The sequence below is a fragment of the Cydia strobilella genome, chromosome 22, assembly GCF_947568885.1.
Source record: "Cydia strobilella chromosome 22, ilCydStro3.1, whole genome shotgun sequence".
In the NCBI taxonomy this organism is placed as follows: Eukaryota; Metazoa; Arthropoda; class Insecta; order Lepidoptera; family Tortricidae; genus Cydia; species Cydia strobilella.
In genome coordinates this window covers 1859162-1878085 of record NC_086062.1, presented here as the reverse complement: position 1 = coordinate 1878085, position 18924 = coordinate 1859162, and the positions used below count along the sequence as shown (strand labels likewise).

Below are 18924 nucleotides of genomic sequence, written 5' to 3'. Positions count from 1 at the left end.
CCGTCCAAACTTTACGAAATTTACAAATAAGAGCGACAAAATCAGTGCTTTACGCGCGTTTACCTAAACGTCCATCAGAAAAGCAAACATTACTAATTTAGTGAGTCTGTTTTCAACAAATTGATCTGATAAAAGGTAAGATAAGAAGATGCGCTAATAGAAACCAGTACTTGTTATTTCAATTAGGTAACAAAAGGTGTACAATTTCACCGACTAAATCTATCAATTTTACATTTTTGCGACTAAAATTGACACCGGCCTCTTAAAGAGTCACCGGCAAGCTCGGCCGAATTTCACCTTCCCATACAAAGGGAGTTTTGTTCTCATTTCAAAACTACATGTTGGATTGTAATGAAACTTTGCACATACAATGACGTGAGGGATATCTAGGTCTGTAACAAGTTTATATTGATCCAGTTGATAAAACAAATGAAGGAGAGCAAAAACGAGTTTTGTGTGAAAAACTTAAATTCGCTGTATTTTTTAACTATGGTATCTGAAGCTACATAAATATACCTTATTATTTTATTTTATTGGTTCAAAAAAATTACACAGCATTATAGTAGGTACTAATGCACTACGAAATTTGGGACAGAAAGTAATACATACAAACAAGGTACAGTATACAATATGGAACTAGGTATGTACAAAGTATATATTATACATGAGCAAATGAACAAATAATATAATATAACTCTGCTACTATTAGGGCAAATAATATAATTGATTTTGATAGTTTACTATTGTAAAATTAAGTTAAATTAATGCATGTCACGTTTGTGGTTTCAAATTCGCATTGTTTAGTTCTTTAGCACTAGATCTAGAGATAGTTTAATTGAATTGTACAAACAAGTCTTGTCTGAGCAACCATAATTATCTAATTTCAGTAGTGGAAACTGTTTTGGCTTATGTATGTATTTAAGTGTAATTATCTATATGTGTCATCTTTCGCTGTTTGTTTCCCATTATCAATAAATAAATAAAAAAAAAAAAATACATACCTAGTATGAGAGTTTATATCTTTATTAATACAAAGAGTATTACAAAAAAAATATAACAATTACACATAAAATAAATATTAAAACTAAAACTAACTACAATTATAATAACTAAAGCTAAAAATTAAAAATACCTATCAAAATTTTGTTCCCTTTTTAGGGTGCCCATCACGCAGGCAGCGTTCCCGCGCTGGATTGCTATAGCCGTATCTAGTATTATATTGTAAGTACAAAGTTTCAGAACAATCTAGCTCGTCGTTATAAAATGAGAGCGTAACTAGTAACTACCTTCGACCCTTAAATTGTAACTAAATAAAATTAAAATACAGTAGAATAAAAAAAAACAAACTGAAATAGATGTCAAAACAAACAATAAATATTTTTTCCCTAGTATTACAAGAAAATCAAGGTATTCCTAACCTTACACATACACACACGCTTTTTCACATTACACTCTAATGTTTTATATAAAAAACTTAATTTGTAAAACATGAGTGCTTTTAACCTATGTGTAAAGTTTAATAAATAAAATAAAATAAAATAAAAAATAAATGAAAACCGTCAATTAAGATCCAGTTCAGCTCGGCGTCACTTCAGTGAAAACTGGTGTCACGTCAGTGAAAACTGGCGTCACGTCAGTGAAAACTGGCGTGAATCCGCGCAGGTCGGGTAAAATGGCATGCTCTTGTGTTGGAGGCCAAGACTCATTTTGAGTCATCACGCCGAACTAGTAGTAGTTGAAACTCTAGATCCATGGGGTCCCAACACGCACAAGTTGTTTGCTGAAATCGAGAAGCGTCTGGTTGACGTAACTGGTGACCGAAGAGCTGGCGGCTTCGCACAACGTATTCAGCATTGCAATACAGCGAGGAAATGCCGCCAGCATCCTTGGTACAATGCCTCAAGGGCCTATTTTAGATTTAAGCTAGTTATTAATTTCGTTTACGTAGTACCACTGTATATATCTTGTATGTAAATAAATGAAAAAAAAGTAAGTATTAAGTAAGTAAGATCCAGTAACATTACAATACTTTACATTTAATAAAAAAAAACATGTGTTCCCTTATAGTAGTATCTATTGCAAGACTCAATAAATCCCAGTAAGTACCTATCCCTGTCCAGTCACACACAACTTTTTAACACACATTACGGCTCTACGAAACGCGCTAATTAGGTTCCTGAAATTGTTACTAAATATTTTCCTTTATTTAGTTCTTACGAGATTCATACACTGTTTGGATGCCAAAATGTTGAATTTTTTTTTAAATTCCCTAGCAGGTAGCTGTATCACAATACTAAAATAATTCCAGAAAGCATTCTTAGGCTCACACGCACACATTTTATATGAGGCTTTTTATATCGTGGTATTTAAGTTATTGAAAACTTTCAGGATTCATAAACTGTTTAGGTAAATGTCAAAATACTCAACTAAAATCAGTAAAATACCCTCTGGGATACTGGCCAGAGAGGTTAACCTTATACATAAGGTTCTACATAAAGTGACTGAAAAAACTTTAAATTATATTTAAATATTTTTTCTTATTTAACATACAAGATTTATAAACTGAAATAGATGGCAAAATAGTATTACAAATATTACAATATTCTCCAGTAAGTATCCTTAGGGAACAGCCGTAGAGGTTACACACACATTTTACATAAGGCCCTACATAACCTGCGCGGGCGCTCCGTGTTCCACTCAACCGCATTTGAACGCCCGAGTGCGGCGCGCGCGCACGTCCCGTCCGCCATCTTGGAATCAGACTCTGTGACAGTGTTTGTGTGTGTATGTGATTGTGTGTTTTGTTTTGGTAAGTGTCTAATAATTTTTATATAGCGAATCAAGTTTTTCGACAGTTTATATAGCGATGTGGGGATATTTCAGGTACATGAGGTAATTTTTATAGCTGAATTATTTTAGTAATTAGGTATAAGTATATTTAAATGTAGTAGCAATGAATTACAGAATTCATAGAGATTGAAAGGTGTTTTTGAAAGTGTTGTAACTACAATAAAGAACATGAAAAAATTTCAATATCGGAAGGAATTAAACATCTTTAAAGAATTCCTGAAAAGTTGCCATTTTTCAGTCCATTTGGCATTGAAATTTACAGGTAGTGTGGCAAGGAAATGTTTGATAATCAGCTTTTCTTTCGGTTATAAGTGAAAATAATACAATTGGATTCTTATAAGAAACTTATGAAGATGCTTAACTTTAAGATTACCTTAGCACTAGGCTGTTGTTTGGTGTGGTTATAAGCTTCAAGCTTTGTCAAATACTTATAATTATTTTTTAATAATATGTCATTCACTACGTATTTATTTATAAACCTGAGGTGCCTCTGCACCCTTAAGGATACAGTAAACATATTAACTTTATGATTAAGTATTTCAGTAAGAAATAAACCTGTTACAATCCTTTTTCATGTCGAAAATCTTAACTTGATATCAAAAAACAAGCTATGATGGTAAGCAACATTTTCTTATTTTTAATTGACTTTTATAAATACATATACCATGTATTTATGTATTTAAAGTAATTATCGAGCGTTCAAATCGAAGTAATTTATGTACGTATTGAAAATCTTGTTCGATGTTGTCGATCAGAAACGTTTTTACGTAAGCCGACGGAAAGTGGAGCGACTTAAGTAACAAGTCGATGAATTAGTGAAAAAAATATGACAATTACCTGACCTGAGGAAAAACTACGGAATAACAAGCACTAAGGAAAACTACAATACTTTTCAACAGTTCCTAAATATTACTTCATTCGAAGGGGTTAAATAATGAAGACATATTTTAATCGAATTATAACAGTTCTCAGTACCTATTATAGCTACAATATTAAGTTAAATTAGGCAGACGGACTGTAATTCCTTCCCAATTCAATGAATCAAAATGGTTTAATCTTGCGGCATTTTTACAATCACTATAAAAATAAAACATTTTTATAATAATGTCACACTTTAAAACATAAAATCCATTACTATTATTTTCACGAGTAGCACAATTTGGAGTCAGACTTCTAATACTTTTCTTCGCTACTATTTTCTACTTTTTAATTCGCGTTGATGTAGAGGTATAAACTGAGAAAACTTGAGAGAAGGCGCGCCCCAAGCAATGGACTTAGATCATAATTATTTTGAACACTAGATGTTATGGGAAATCAACGAAAACGCAAAGTACTTCATGCAGTTGTTATAAGCACCACATAATTTAAAAGATTGCCACTTAAAATTACAAGCGCGTCTATCAAAAACCTACCAATTAGCCAAATAAAAACCGCTAAACATAAACCTTCCAATACACAGTCGTAGTTAAAATGACATAAAACTCATCATAGTCGTGGGAGCGAGTGTAACCTAGACCCGGTACAATGGGTCCCACACTTGGGCTTGGTTAGATAAAGTTTTTGCGGAGGTTATGTCAGCGGGTTTAGGACTCTTTGCTTATTGTTTGACATATCATGTTGATTATATGTTTCCTTATGTTTGCCGCCGTCGGCTCACATATTTGTACCCTTAGTACAATCATTCGATAGCGTGACGGACGTAACGCGTATGGGATTTTGAACAGCGCGCCAAGCGGGACGTTTTGGAAACATAATCCCATACAAAATGAGACTTAACGCAAACACTATAAAATTAACAGTAGGGATACTAATAGGTATAGTAAATATCAAACTGATAGTGACAGCCAAAGTAGCCAAATGAATAGGGAATATTACGTGAAACTGCGTAGGGGGCGCCAGGGCGCCACTACCACAATCTGAGGGTCTAACGTGAAACAAGAAAATTTCTTTATCTAACATCTCTGTCACTCTTGCATATTCGAGCGATAAAGAGGCAGATAGCGAATTTTCGGATTCGCGTTTCCCGGTAGGTCCTAAGCAAACCGCCTTGATGCATCAATATCATATTTTATTATCTGAAAACTTGTCAAAAACCTGTTAAAGGTACTGTATGTATAAGTTACTCTATGGTTTACTAAAAAGGCTAGTCCTGCACTCTGGTGGCAGAACTTTGCAGTAATATCCCCTAGCAAATCTTAGTTACCTACCGCAGAAATATTTTATTCTTATATATTTGGTAACTTTACACGTCACCTATTTGATGCTGACTGTCGTCGAAAAAGAAGAAAAACAGCTTACTTCGGACATATCTACAGAAATACCAAATATTGAGAAGTATAATAGAAGGTAAAAGAGGTAAAGGAAGACCTAGAACAACATGGAGTAACAATATTAGGGATTGGACCGGTACCAAGGACGCCGCCACTCTTTCTAGAACGGCAAATAGTAGAGAAAACTTTCGCACCGACATCCGATAGGATATGGCACCAGCAGGGCTAAGATGATCAGTTTTTTGTCATCTAGCATCATGCCTCTCACGTTCTTACAAGTATGTAAGTGCGAAAGTGACGCATGACATGACAGGTGAATAAAATGCGATCATGATACCGCCGCAGAAGTAGTAGTAGTCGAAAAATAATGATTAAGATTCATGCCAACATGCAACACATAACGCATACGATATGAAGCGCGCTGCGTATGCGCATGAGTTAGAGTTAGAACAAGTACACTCTATAGTCTATACCGATTTGTCAAGCGAAGTGTAATAGTGCAACTAGTTTCAAAAGTTGGATTCATATAATTTGAACTAATATGTATAAAGCAACTAGAGATCAAAGTAGAAATTACAATTTTAACAACATCAATAGATTCAACAGCGATATATAAACTTGTATGCTGACACACTTCGACTCGAATTGAATCCTCTGTTGTCTAACAAAACGAGGTGGTTCCGTACCCAAAGGGTAAAAACGGGACCCTAATATTACTAAGACCCCGTTATCCGGCTCTCTGTCTGTCTGTCACCAGGCTGTGTCTCATGATAGCTAGACAGTTGAAATTTTCACAGATGATGTATTTCTGTTGCCGCTATAACAACAAATACTAAAAAGTACGGAACCCTCGATGGGCGAGTCCGACTCGCATTTGTCCGGTTTTTTTTTCAAACTGTATGTCACGCTCGCGTACAAAATACTGGACATGCTGATCCTCGTTTTACATTGATTTCCGAAAAAGAGCAATTACGACTACAGTATGGATATGATGGTCGTTCTTGTCTACGTGACAGCCCGATAAAACGGTGTTTGTCATTTTCTGTCCCGCGGTGTTAAAAAGTGACAGTTATTTTATTAGGTGGATAAAACCATCCATAATACGCCTGCTGAGGGCCAAGTAGGCTTGAACTCACTACCATTCCTTTTTGTGTGAAGGATTAAGGGTCGAACCAAGCTAAATCTGCATGGATTACAATGACAAAGTGTGGCCATGTCATCATTCATGTTAAAATTTTATGAAAATATTACATTTATAATTACCTCCCTATTCTTAGTTCCGTTGAAGTCGATGCAAAGTTAGCTTAAACGGATTCTAGTTTCATAAAAAAATTCGGAAGTCTGAAAATACTTCAAATGACGCATTTGCCAATACTTATACAAATGTTGAACAAAACATAAATAAGGGCTTAATGCAGCCTGGAAAGATAACTAGTTCATTATTATAGTGGTAATGTCAGAAGTTTCGCTAAATCCCTAGATCCCAGCGCGCCGTGTTTTAGAAAGTGGCGGCCATTGAGGTTTTTTTGTCTCGTTTTTTCGTTCGACAAAAAGCAATCGAAAGGTGTCGCTACTGAGTGAGAAATGTTAGGTTATGAATGGTGTAGATAGACCAGTAGTGCACAGGTCAAATAAATATTTAAATTGACCAATTAATTATCAATAACTTGCGCTCTGTGTGTAACTTTGTCAATCAGCAATCGCCGACTCCCAAACTTCTACTAGTACCTACTAATCCACCATATTAGTACTCTTACATTTATTTATTTATACAAGGAATTAAAATAAAAAGAAGGAAGGGCTATAAAATATTAGTTTAACTTTTTAAATAACAATACAGAGCCAATTATAGGAACTCCCAAATAGAAACTGAATATAATATGTTACACATTTAACTTCCATCAAAGAGAATAATAGATATAGAGTGCTCGCTCCATACATCAGTTTTGTTACGAAAAAAACTATTATTTTCATAGTCGACATCTGAAGTGTCAAGTAGCGGAATTATCAGTACAGCTACTCGACATTAGATGTCACATGTGTCGCGACTGACGAAAAGTGTATTGCTCAACAATTTGCAACTGATATTATAAGCAGAAGGAGTTGAAAATAGAGTTCCGCTTAATCCGATTATAATATTAGCTAAAAATCGTTGAGCATTAGAATTTCCGTTCGTCGCGACATCTGTTGTCGAGTAGAAGTACTTATAATTCCGCTACTTGACGCTAGATGTTGTCTACGAAAATAATAGTCGTTTTGGTAATAAAACTGATGTATGGAGTGAGCACTATATTTTTTATTTATTTATTTATATTTTTATTCATTAAATATATACGACAAACTTTTCACTATTTCTAATTATACATTTTAATTTAAGCCAGCGTTTAAAGACATAGTGTGCAGTAACAGCCCAAAAAGACCGTGGCCTGTGCTAGGGCTAGTTACAATATATGTGACACAATTTTAGAGAGCGATCGGATTTTGGATAAACAATTTTCTTATAATATAAAGTTTACTTAGTCAATTAAAAAAGCTTAATTAAATAAACATGCATTACTGGTATTTTTTATTTTTATGTACGTATTTATGTCTACTTAATTCTCTTTTCCTCTATTCACTCTGTTAGTAAATGAATTTAGGGACAAAAAGTATTTATTACAGGTTATAAACCACATAAATGCCAAGTTTCATGCAAATCATGCATATTCGCCCAGTTTTTTGCGTTAAACATATAAACATGCAACATGCAACCTTTCACATGTATGAAATTCAGTGAATAAACGTCCAATTTAATTTTTCCGTACGTGGTTAGGATATCCTGTTTTAACGTAAATGTCTGTGGGTCTCGCATCGGTCTTTTTAGCCATCAAAAACGGTGTCTCTCCGGTGTTACACCATAAATCGTCTGCTACAGACGATAAGGCCAATGATGATGTAGATATAGAGTGATACTAAGAGAAGTTTGCAACGATTTTGACAGCACACGCAGTGAAAGTGTTATTTATACGTCATAATTTCATAGCAGTTTGACGTTTAAAATAACACTTTAGCTGCCTATCAAAATCCCTGCAGACTTTTCTTGGTCTCACTCAGAATTACTATCCGAGTATCCGTACCTTCATTTAACTAAGAAATATTTGTGTAAAATTACTGCCGGGGGTGAGACTTAAACCCTGACTTGGAACTCGGGTAGCCGTTTAAAAAGTGTAACGCTCTTATGGTAGATGTCGCTAGGGTCCCCTAGACCCATATGGTGGAAAGATTCGCTGGCTATGGATGAGATCTTGGTGGCTCAGTTGGCAGAGCGCTGGAGTATCCAGAGGCTGTGAGTTTTTTACATTTGTGACGTTTTCAACCAAAAGGTCACAACCAACCACATTGTCGCTTGTTGATAAGGTTGATTTCTAAGTGAAGCTATATGGAAATAGCGCCTTACTGACAAGCGACAATAAGTACCCTTTTGGTTGAAAATGGCACATTTATTCTAAGCTTAATAGCATCGTTCGCAGACTCTTCTGTGTATATAGGTAGGTATAAACTGAAATAGATATCATATATTAAAGAAAAAGTGACGAAGCCCTCTAGTGGTGAAGGCCGGATTCGAACCGGCATCTTTAGCAATCCGGGCTAACGCCTTGAACCCCCTAGGCCACCCCGCCACGGCGGAACCGGTTCCAATTTCTCGACTATATGCCATCTTACTAAGACTGCGTCTTTGACCAACTCTAAGGGCGAATAGTACGCGCCTGCACCTATACGAATTCCTTACGGAATTACGATATATCGAGAGAGATTGGTGTAGGTAGGTAAAGTCAAAGATTTTACTTTCAGTACCATTTCGTACCTTTGTCACGGTGACAATCAGTATGAAAGCCGCTAGGGACCTCATTCTATATTGTCACTGAGACAAGGTACGAAATGGTACCGAAATTAAATTCCTTGATACCTATTTTACCAAGTAATTTTTTTTATAGTGGGGAAAAAATATTGGTTTCCTGTACCTAATCAGGCGGCCCAACCAAGGTGACAATCGCTATCGCTTCGCCATTGAATCGCTTTGTGCCTCTCTATTACTCTTCCATATTAGTGTGACAGTGACAGTTGCGTTTCGTTCGCTACGGAGCGTTAGCGATTGGCATGTCGTCAACGGGGCCAGTTCATTATGAACTTAGCTATAATATCCGTTTGTATATCAATTTTGGCTTAGATAATAAGTAATTTATTACTTTTACATATCAATGTCACATTTGAAAATTAAATTAGCTAACGATAAAATAAACTAAACATTAAAACTAAACTTTACCTAATAAATCTTAAAGTAAACAGTTTGGCTAGTATTTAAATATGGCGTTGGTCCATTCTACTCTATCTTTTGTCGTCGAAAGAGAAATTCACAGTAAGCACGTGTCGCCTTTATGTAACTAGTTTTTGTAGTTGTCGTTATAAAGTGAATGTTTATCTAAAAACTTGGCAATTATTAAAAAACTGGACGATGACAGGTTGTCACGAAATATAAACAAAATATTAGTTACCCTTACTAGAAAGGTAAACTCGAAATACCTTTCTACTTTTTTTTTTGTAATAACATAATTATATTTTAATAGGAAATATATATTTTAAATGCACACGGTCGTTTGCTTTGATAAATTATAAACAAGAGTAAACTGTTGTGTCTTACCAAAAATGTAAGTATAAGAACTTACTTCTTCCTTTTTTGAATTACAATAATAGGGTTGTTGACACATGTTGAATTGTGTAACTAAATCTAGTCAAATAGATCGTAAATGAGCAATCTTGCGTCTTGTTTATTTTGCCCGTGGAACAAATTAACAAGAAATAGATCACAAAATCACCACTGACCACATTTCTCACACTGGTTGGATTCGCTTGACAACTGTGCTTACTCGACTCTGGAAGTAGTTCTGCCGCGTAGGCGCAAGTCGGGCGTTTACGTTGCGCATGCACGGATTCGAGCGAAGTAGGGCGCGCTGCTGTGGGGAAGGAATTGACACAAAAAAATAACTAAAATACACACACACACTTTTTAAAGCAAATATGATATTCAATAATTGGTAGACTATAAAATAAAACTATGAAAACGGATTACATCCAGTATATTGAATTTATAACACATCCCGACATTTCGAACCCTTTACAGCGTTCGTGGTCAACGGGTAACTGAGGAAAAATTGTAAACACCATCATCACTACTACCATTACTACTTTACTATTACCATTATTACTTTATTATTATTACTACTTTCATTGGTAGACTATAGTTTACCAATGATGTATACAAATATCCAAACGTACCATATGTCTGATTAGACCATTTTTAACAGATTAAAAGCTACTTAATTTTTTTAAATTACGTTAGAATTGTTTATAAGAACAACACAGTGTACTGTGTCTGCCTTAAAACAGCCAATAAATACTTGTCAGAGCACTTCAAAAGCCTTTAAAAAATCAATATGAAAGGTAAAATTTCAGGAATATAAATATGTAGGTCAATGTACATATTAGAGAATAGAATAGAATAGTTTTTATTCGTAAACACACATACAATAGACATACATAAAAAGAACATAGTGAAAATAAAGTGTCACGAAATGGCCCCATCTCAGCATGCTGCTGGCAACTTCCAGCGCTGACCTTCCGATGAGACCATCAAGTGAGAAATAATCACGGAAGGTAACAGACAAAAAGAAAGAAACATATTCACGACAAGGTACCATGACCAGCCACTCCTACTAAACTATTCAAGAAACAAATCGCCAGACCGAAACACATGACCCAAACATCTTCGATGCACAAAATCACTACCAGAACCCATGACGTCAGTTCGCAGTCCAATGCGTACTGGTCAATGAGTGCACCAAACAGACAGAATGAAGCCGTCAATGGATGCATGACCTATACGCTCGACAGATTGAGTAAAAACACCAGCTGATGCCAGCAGTGCATAACTGGAACTGTGGCCCATGTAGCATAACTTGAGCAAAACGCAAAACTACTGCAGTTTCCTAAAATATGTGTCTTTTCATAAATATTGCAATTTAATATTTTTCACTACCTAGAATAAAGAATAAAAGAATAAAGATCATTTATTTCAGCTAAGGGTTACAGACATACCAGGGGTCTCCGCACTAGGCAATGCCTGTATCGCGGGAAACCAATTACAATCTAAATATCAGAGCTGTTACAATTAAAAACTATCATTCATACTTCATATCATCAAACTACCAACTAAAGCTTAATCTAGACACAATATTGAAACTAAATTTTGTTAAATATGGCTTCTGTCTCGGCATAATTTTGTGAGTGCATGCAGCAGTTTGAAAAACAGTATCTATCGATTGTTATGACCAGACATGCAAAGTCTCCGATCAAAGGTAAGTTTTAAGGAAAAATCATGGCCATACGTCTATTACTTTAATTAAGTACCCACTGATTATGCAAATTTGCCTTGTCTCTTTGGTTTCGTCGTTTTCGATATGAAAGGCACCAAGCATAATTTTCATCCCTTTGTTAACACTCTTCTATAGGTATACTTCTTCTTCTTCTAGTTCTTCTACTAGCTCTAGTTTAGCCTAATTGTGGCGGAAGGGTAACTACGGAACCCTACACTGAGCATGGTCCGACATGCTCTTGGCCGGTTTTTAGTAGCTCTTATTTGTATAGGCAGTTCCAATTTTATCCAGTAATCTTCCGGATTATATAGTAAGTAAGTAAGTAAGCAAGCACTTTATTAGCGTTAAATGCGGTTAACCAAAGGTCTTAAACATTATAAATTAAAAAAGTATCACACATTTAGCTGAATTGCAGCATGCAAAAATATACACCTCGCCTTTGTACCTAAATTTATATGAATTTCATGTTATCAATTTTTGTTTTGTACAATAAAGTGATTTACTACTACTACTACTACTACTATACACCTAAATCTAAAATCTCTCACAACATGCAATATGTACACAAGCTATATACAATTAACATATCTAAGAGTTGAGAGCAAGAAAAACAGAATTTAAATCATTAATAATATGGCTAGAATTTAGCTAAGAATTTGATTTTATTAATATTAATATTATAAATATATAAGAATATAGGAATAGGTATTATAATGAGAGATTGTGTTCATCATCATCATCATCATCATTATTTAGCCACCTTCAGTTTGCAGCTTCAGACTATTATCTGAATAGTATGAGTGGTCACGATTTGTAATCGTTGATCCGTATAGGGATTTAAATAATTTGGTTGTTAAATACTTTTGCCATGATATGTCCAATGTAAAGATAACTCTAAATGACTTAATGATTATCGTTATATAGCAAGGCTTGAACTAAAAAAAGCAAATAACGATCAGTGTGACTAAAATAAAAGCTTGTAAAATAAAATTAATTAATTCTTGTAAAATGTCTTGATCGTCAGCGGCAACCTAGCAAACATTCCGCCTGATGGTAAGCAGTTACTGTGAATGAAACCCCAAGGGTGACTTAAACTTTTTTTTACTTTATGTAGCTGACTCTTCAAAAACCCTGTTCACTCCCTTTTTAGAAGACATCATACTTTGGTCCTTCGAGAAAGCAAAAAATAAAATTCGCGGGAGGAAATTCTTCTAAAGTACGGTTACAGACTTTAATTGTTGATCCCTCTAAGGTTCAATCTAATTTGGTTGTCAAAGCAGTATGAAATGTCCAATGCAAGGTAAACCCTAAATGGCTCAACAATTAAAGTCCGTGACTGTACTGTGAGGTGAGGTAAGGTGGATAAATTATGAATGGTACTCATTCATAATTTCTCCATGCCATTTCGAACCTCACTGTACAAACTATTCACTGAAGCAACGCAGGACTGGCCACGGAGGATGCGGCCACGTGGGCCATGCTCCAGTGGAGTATGATGTTTGATTCGCACAATGGCTGCCTCAAACATTGACGCTCAGCTGAGTCTCATGCAGAACCGTTTTGACTTTGATTAGGTAGCTCGCTCAAATCAAGCGATTCGGTTATTGAGTTAGCTTTTTTTATTTACTTGCCTCGGTAAACTCGAGTCATGCAATGGAGTTTCGCTTTAAAGTGAGTAGGATGTCACTGATACTGAAATTGATACTTAACTAAACGAAGGTGGTTGTTAAGAGTGCCTAGTATACCATTCCTACGTGACGTTTAATTTTTTCTTCACTGTTTATTGGATCTGATGCTCTTTAGTCGTATTTAACCACGACAGTACGAAGTTTAAGGTTTGTTAGCAACATTAAAAATAAACTTATAAATATGTGACAACATTGATTTTCGTTACTATAGCGACCTCTTCAATTCTAGCCTTCAACATGTAACGTGCTTCTTAGAATAAATCCCAATTTTTCCATGATTTTCATCTTATAACCATTCCTACTCTCCACCTGACCCAGGCCAAGACCTTTCCAAGGTTCAAATGCATCGATATTCTCCAAAACAGATTGACCAAATTAATTACGGGTTTATGTAAAATAGTAGTGATATGTTAAACATTGTTCTCGAATAAGTTTTACTTACAAGAGTGCCTCAATCATTTCGGCATAGGATTTTGAATATTTTTTACTTTATGTCTTATTTATTTTTAACTGGCCAACTTTTTTCATAGTATCACGCTCTTGTTCCATCTAAAACCACGTGGGGCATGCTCCACTGGAGTAGGACGATGTTTGATTCGCACGATGACCGCGCATGCATCCGAAAATTGACGCTTAGTTGAACGCGGCGTGACGCATCGACGGACGGTTGACTGTCTATTCAAAAGAGATTATGTGTCTTTTTTATTATGTAATACTTGTTCTTTTATCGAGTATATCTATTTCAAGTAGATGTAGAAGAAGACGAACGGTTAATGAGTTCTTTCGAAAGAGGTGACGACACTGTATGAATGAAGGTTTTGCCCTCTTAGGTTCACGTTACAGAAGCCTTGAATTAGGTCGATGGCATGGTCAATTGTGTCCTGAGTGTTTTAATATATTTGAGGTTATATAACATATGAGGTAAGGTAGGCTTGATGGTATGAGGCTTTTGATTTTCCTTGCCTGTTTGCTTCTGTAATGCCAAGGCTTGCCACACTACATGGTCTTTAGGGCGTCTCATCACGTGGCCATCAGTGAAGCCTACTCGTCGTGACTTTATCTGTGCATGGATGCAACTTTGCCTGTCCATGGGTGCAACTTTGTCTGTGCATGGGTGCAACTTTGTAACTAGAGTTAGACCGAGAGAAGACTGCAACGATTTTGATAGCATACGCAGTGCTAGTGTTATTTTTACGTCATATTTTCATAGAAGTTTGACCTTTACAATGACACTTGCACTGCGTGTGCTATCAAAATAGTTGCAGACTTATCTTGGTCTAACTAGATCTGTGATGTACTATTTTTTAAAGTTTTGTTTCACGTTTTCTATAAACGATTCTCACTTCTCACCCCCTGGGGCTGAGAGTTCTTTTTCTAGTCCTATTCTAAGTTGCAGATAGAAGAAACAATACAAATAAATCCGTAATTTCTGTAAGTTTCAACGTAATGATAAAAATAATGACAACGATTAGATAACAATATCGACAAATTCATCCGTAACAACCTTAGGCTAAAGCATTGATAATTGTCAGCAGGGCTAGTAAACAAATTACGAAACTAACTTTTTATGCACAAAAAGACTTAATTTATATAAAAATACTTGTCGCTTACTGCATTTTGAAGACTTTTTGTTCTACTTTTGTTAAGTTTTATTTCGGTCAATGTAATCGAATCGTGATGGATAGATGAAGTAACAATTAAATGGTGGATTACACTAACATAAATTATAATTATACAGTAAATTAACGACATGGGGTCTTGTGATGTTAAAAAAATATTTTTCTCAAAAATGGACGGCAAAGTCGACGTTGCCGGTTGAAAAGTAGGTCGCGAAGTGCGTTGTTTATGGTCAGTCAAAAAATTAAAAAGTTAAAAACATTGCAGTCTCGATTTCGGGACTGCAATGTTGCATACAAATTCCATTATTTGTCGAGTTCCAAATGAAAATGCAGGCATAGGTCCATTAAACAGCCAAACAGATGATCAGTACTTATAATTATAATGTTGGTACCGCGACTATTTAGGTGTCTCAAATAGGTTGGCGTATTTTTAGCAGAAAAATACACTTCAATTTTTATTAAAAAAATAAAACGGCGGAGGGAATATATACATAAGAACGTTGCTTCTGTAAAATATTTCTATTATATTTGTATTTATTGCGCCATTTTTGAGAAAAGCACTATATATGACTCGGCTGGAAGGCTACTTGCTGGCTTCGGATTCAATTAAACGGACTCCCAAGGTCGTCCGTTTAAAACGAATACTCAGCCAGCAAGTAGCTACTTCCGAGCCTCGACAATAATGTACTATTATTATGTTAACGTCGCTGGAAAAAGAGATCGTAGAAATGAATTGTGACTGCGTAATATTAGAGGACCAGAATCAAAAATGCCGTTGAGCCTTTATTTATTTTAATGTTATTGTACAACACTGTAGTAATAAATATCAGATTAGGGATAAAAATTTCGGAAAAAAACAAATGTTTTTTCGGGAATTTTACAAAATTTCGTTTTTTCGGTTTTTTTCCAGTTCTATTCAGAAAAATTAAATACGTCACACACAATGCCACTGATGAGTGATGACAGTGTTAATGCCATAAACAAACACATAAGACATGCAACCTTAACCTATCTGTTTAAATTCCTAATTAGGTATATTGAAAAATACATTGTTTTTTCGAAAGAAACTTGAAAAAACCGAGCCTTTTGAAAAGAGTTTTGAAATTTCGAGCTCTTCATCCACCATCTTAGTACGTAGTGGGTAAAAATAAGACACAAAAGGAAAGGTTTAATGCTTAAAAGCATTTTTACTAGACAATATTCAACAAAGCAGGTGCAATCAGCAGTAGTTGCTAAGTATTAGTAGGCATGGTGTTAAAAATATTCTGCACGCACTTTAAAAAATAATAATTAGGAGACATCTTACACAGATCAACCTAGCCCCAAACTAAGCAAAGCTTGTACTATGGGTGCTAGGCGACGATATACATACTTAATTACATAGAAAACACCCACGACTCAGGAACAAATATTTGTGTTCATCACACAAATAATTTTCCTTACCGGAATTCGAACCTAGGACCATCGGATGCCATCGGCTTCACAGGCAGGGTCACTACCCACTAGGCCAGACTGGTTTTTAGTGACAAAGTTGCATTCATATCACTTATAACACTTTTTATTTACGTGTAACTATTATTTGAAAGACGTAGTTCTGAGGCAAAATATTTTCATAAATGGAATAAGTTTTTGGCAAAAATTTAATTTTTGGTACAAGCTTTTATCACTGACTGTAGGTACCTACTTTTCTTTCCACAGGCAACTAATACTCATCAAGGCAATTCTAACAATTCCAAACACGATTAGGTTGCGTTGTTTTATCACAGAGTTCCCAAGGCCACCCCCTGTCTCCATCATAAGATCAGCTCGGTGGTACGATAATATTTCGTTGTCACCCGACTTACATTATGTATGCACATTTTCAGCTACGAGTACATCGGAAACCGGAAAGTGGGTCAAATTTAACTTGCAAGATTTGATTACAGACAAACAACGGGACAGGTGAAACTAAATAAAGGCTTGTAAAATTGAACAAGGTGTCATGTAAGATCATGTCAAAAAGCTAGTCCACTAATACTAGGTTTACCCTACTTTATAATATCATTATTAATACAGGGCGTCCGCAAAAAAACCCGCGACCTCGCGTCAACAAAAAACCTTCTTAACCAACCGACCTTTATTTTTTGCCCACTGCTGGGATGCTCCGCGATGGCCATTTGGGGTCAACATTAGGAGGGCAAGACCATGACTTAGTTTAAATGGATTGTGCAAGTCTTAAAATTTGGGAACACTGGAGTGGGTGATGCGAAAAAATAATTACTGTCAAAAATCGTGGGGTAGTCACACAAATCTCTGTTTTGACATTTTGCTGGGACGTCAGTTAGCCGCGACCATGACCAGTGAAACCTGTGTCGAAACGTCGGTAAATAAAGGTAAAAATATAAATTCGCGATAGACCCGTTCGTAAATGTGATTTAATATGTGTTCAAACCGCGAAAGTTTAAAATGTTATACTGTCAAAAAGTTTTGAGATTAGATCTTAATATTAGTTACTCTCATTTTTTTCTTATCAATACTACAATAGTATGATCCGCCGATGGTTACACTGCAGCCTACTGGCATGTTACTCAATAACAACACGTTTCTAATTATCAGTGTAAATCACTGCAAAATTTTATTTTGATCTTCGAAAACGAAAGCAAAACGATAGGTTATTCTAGGAATGTTTAAGTTGCTTTCTGTTAATTCGATATTTAGCGATTATATTCCTAAATCTTTAACACAAAAAGTTAATTCTATAAACAAAACCTGTTGCGGACAATTTGACACAAATAAGAAAATTAATTTTGTTTAAGATTCTCGAAGCAATCAGAATATACTATTACTAAAACCGTAAACGAATGTAATTACTTTTGAATCTCCACTAAATTAACTAAAATCCTAATTAAATCTATGTAAATGACTTGAGATCATCTCGAATGTTTTAATGATTTAATCATTAGCCACAGTGATTAGATTGGCCAATCGATTACAGGCCAAGTTCGAACCCAAGGCCATTTCGTCAAAGGTTTTTACAGAAATCTATAATTTATGTAGTTCATGGAGTTTGTTGAATTTGTTGCGTTAGTTTCCATCATAGTTTTTGTAACCAAATACTAAGGTATAAATACTTAAATAAGTAATTATACCTATATTTAAAGCAATGATTATAATTATTGATTGAATTGCCTAGCGTGGTACGGACATGTAATGCGGAGGGATAAACGTCATGTGACGAGAAAGGTATTACGAATGAATGTGGAGGGAAGTATCGGGAGAGGAAAACCGAGGAAAAGGTTGCGACGAATGCGAGTGAATGATGAGATGACGGGCGAGAGATATGGAAGGAGGTATGGAAGGAAAAGACATGCTGCGCCGACCCCAAATGAATGGAATAAGGGTAAGCGAATGATGATGATTTAAAGCAATAATTACAATAACTGATCGTAGTGATCGTTTTAAGGAAAACAAAATGTGGTATTTTTTTATAAAAAGGGACCTTATTGTCGATGGCGCTTATGCCATTATAAACGATGCTCCGATATAAATACAATGCCGCGCGACGCTGTGCAGCGTAAGCGCCTTCGACAATAAGGTCCCTTTTCTTAGAAAATGCCCCAAATAAAATGTAGACTTTGATCTTAAAAGATAACGATCATCCTTTTTGTAATATCTTTCATTAAACTTTATTTCTTAATTAAAATTGTATGTTTTGTTCTCTTCTATTATGTGTACACATACATCAAACTAAATAGTTATCTTTTTATGACATTCTTTTTTTTTTTCGCACACATTTCTTTATTACATATAATTCAAAGAACAAAGCAAAACTACATAAAACAGTGCTTTTATACGCGGTAAAATGACCCTAAACTAACCCATAAAACTTAAAATTCCTACGGGAACCGATTCCCTATTTTCCCATACAACAATGAAACTTCATATTATTACTATCGCATACGCGCGTTTATGTTTAAACCAGTATATATACGTAATTTTAAAACTATAAGTCCTAGCAACATACTTCAAAGACAATTATTGCAGGTAATTGAATGGAAAATGTTTTGTTCATTAGCAACTAAATTCCAAAAAAAAAAACAGTTAAAAA

The 18924-nt window shown here is 35.2% G+C and overlaps 1 protein-coding gene across 1 annotated transcript in view; it reads left to right on the top strand.

The window, feature by feature from the left end:
- Positions 1–2611: 2611 nt before the first annotated feature.
- Positions 2612–18924, top strand: part of LOC134751597 (paired box protein Pax-5) — a 127657-nt gene continuing 111344 nt past the window's right edge. The window contains exon 1 of the mRNA XM_063687072.1: positions 2612–2809. The gene's annotated coding sequence lies outside the window, so the exon portion shown is untranslated. The remainder of the gene's footprint in view (positions 2810–18924) is intronic.